At 46.4% G+C, this 2,353-nt stretch overlaps 1 pseudogene across 1 annotated transcript; it reads right to left on the bottom strand.

Moving 5' to 3' along the window:
- Positions 1-381: 381 nt before the first annotated feature.
- On the bottom strand, positions 382-1,669 carry LOC308656730 (starch-binding domain-containing protein 1-like; annotated as a pseudogene). Its single transcript has 2 exons — positions 1,411-1,669; positions 382-1,309 (listed from the first exon to the last, which is right to left on the bottom strand). The product of its transcript is annotated as a starch-binding domain-containing protein 1-like (transcript).
- Positions 1,670-2,353: the final 684 nt, after the last annotated feature.

Below are 2,353 nucleotides of genomic sequence, written 5' to 3'. Positions count from 1 at the left end.
TAAACCCAGGGATGCTTTACCATTGAGCTACATCCCCAGCCCTATTGGTCTTTATGAAAGTTTTAAATTTTAAGACAGAGTCTCACTAATTTGCTGAGGCTAGTCTTGAACTTGGGATCCTTGTGCCTCAGCCTCCCCACTCAGTGGCATTACAGGAGTGTGACATTGCACCCAGCTTAGACTCCAACTCTTCCTTCCTTCCTCTCTCTCTCTCTCTCTCTCTCTCTCTCTCTCTCTCTGTAGTGCTGGGGATCAAACCACCTCATGCATGCTAGGCAAGTCCTCTACCACTGAGTTATATCCCCAGCCCTAGACTTCAATTAGTTATATCCCCAGCCCTAGACTTTTTTTTATTATCTGCATATATATATTTCTGACATCAGACAAAAGCCACTAGTGAATTCAAAACAGCTCTGATGGCTAAATTTGGAGTCATGCTGCCTTTATTTTAAATTATTCAGTGTGCTCCATAGCCTCAGCCTTTTCTACATTCTGCTACAGCCTGTTTTTTGGCAGGCAGAATCAGTGAATCCCCCACAAGCCCTGAACCACTTTATCCTAGTGACCAGTCTCTAAGAGTCTATTGCTACATTCTTCCCAGCGAGTAACTCCCCCATTCTCTACCAACACCAACTTCCACTCCACCACCGTATCTGCTGGCAGGAAAACAGAAAGAGACCAAAACCCATCCTGGTGATAGTGGAGTGGGATGTAAGTGTTCCATCTCCCAAGATTCTCATGGTCTCCAGTTATTGCAATGAATTGCCTATCAGTGCCTGTGATGTAATGCACCTGAAACCTGATATTAACTGGCTGAGACTCTGAAGCCATTCTTGCGACCTTTTTTGTTTTCCCATTCACTTCCCAACCTCTTGCCTCCACAAGAGTGCTTCTGCCACTGTCCATTGAGGCCTCAAGACTGCCACCCAAACCTACATCTCCCCAAGATGAGTGCCTAGACACCATTTCCCAGTCCTCATGGTCAGTGAGGTCCTGCTCTTCAACTGCAAGACTCACTTCTGTAGCTCTGACCATGAGCAGGTTGCTAGAAGGCAACTCCTCTGCAAACAATGTAGCTGCTTTAGCGGGTGTGTCATGTTCTTTTTGGAATCTCCATTCTCCTATGTGAGATTCAAGGCTTTTATTTCTTGAAACTTGAGAGTAACCCCTGGAGTTAGCCATCTCAGATGTAGCTCGAGACTGTGTGTCTGGTATCTGTCTAGCAGGAGCATGCTGTCTTGCAGTGTCCCAGTATTCTCCGGAAGGATTCTGTAGTCTCTGTGATGCTTCCTGTAGGTTACCAAGACCTTTGTGCATTAGCTGGTGTTATGCCAATGTAGTTTTGAAGTTTGTTAAGGCAACATGATGAAGTCAGTCCATCCTTACTGAAAGACGTGGCTGTGTCCTTACCTTGTCTCAGAAATCAAATGTCCATTGCTTTCTTGAAGATGCTCTGGTTTGATGACCTCCTCCTGCTTGTAAGGTCCGGGGCTCAATCCACCGCTGCCAGCACCCTGATGGCTTCCCGGAGCCGCAATATCAGTGTTCTTATGCTGCTCCGTGTCCCCGTCTTTCCCGTTGTCCCCGGGGGGTCGCCCCGCAGCAGCCAAATGAAAAGCGCTCCTGCCAGACCCCCTCCGACCAGCAGGGCTGCCCAGACGGAGCCCATGGCTGAGAGGCCGCGGGAGACGACGAGAACCCGGACCAGGGCTCCGATCTCGCAGGCAGAGCCACCTAGACTTCAATTCTTGTGTGTAAAGGGAGGGGAGAGATTGTGGGTGGTATCTTTGGATTCCTCCATATGTGCCAGTCCTCTTTCAATTAGAAGGGACCATTTGACAAGTTTTAGACAATGAGCTGTGAACAGAACAGACATATTTCACTTCTAGCCTGAAGCAAAGCAAAGCACACACCATTTTTCAGATCTATCATTCCTCTTTTTTCTTATTCTTTATCTATTTATTTATTTCAGCGCCAGGGTTAGATCCCAGGGGCACTTTACCACTGAGCTACACTTACAGCACTTTTTAAGTTTTTGAGGCAGGGTTTCCCTAAGTTGCCCAGACTGACCTTGGACTTGTGGTCCTCCTGCTTCAACGTTAGCAACCAGATAATGAAAGGTTCTTGTGGCTCAGTAAGCAAAGTGTAGCTGCCCAAGGCTTTTAATCTGGAGAGTGATTTGAAGGAAAAAAAAAAAAGTGTGAATGATAATTTGCTGACAAGAGCAGGATCTATGGTTAATGGGTGAGGGTTAAGAAAGAGTAATCAGTTAGGGAAAAGGTAGATAGTTTTTCGTGCCCAAAGCATCAGTAATTAGAATTTATAGCTGAAAGTTCACTTATACCATTGCCTA

Source organism: Spermophilus citellus, assembly GCF_964194105.1.
Source record: "Spermophilus citellus genome assembly, chromosome: 9".
In the NCBI taxonomy this organism is placed as follows: domain Eukaryota; kingdom Metazoa; phylum Chordata; class Mammalia; order Rodentia; family Sciuridae; genus Spermophilus; species Spermophilus citellus.
The sequence above is the reverse complement of the archived record's forward strand: the minus strand, read 5'-3'. Positions and strand labels throughout refer to the sequence as shown.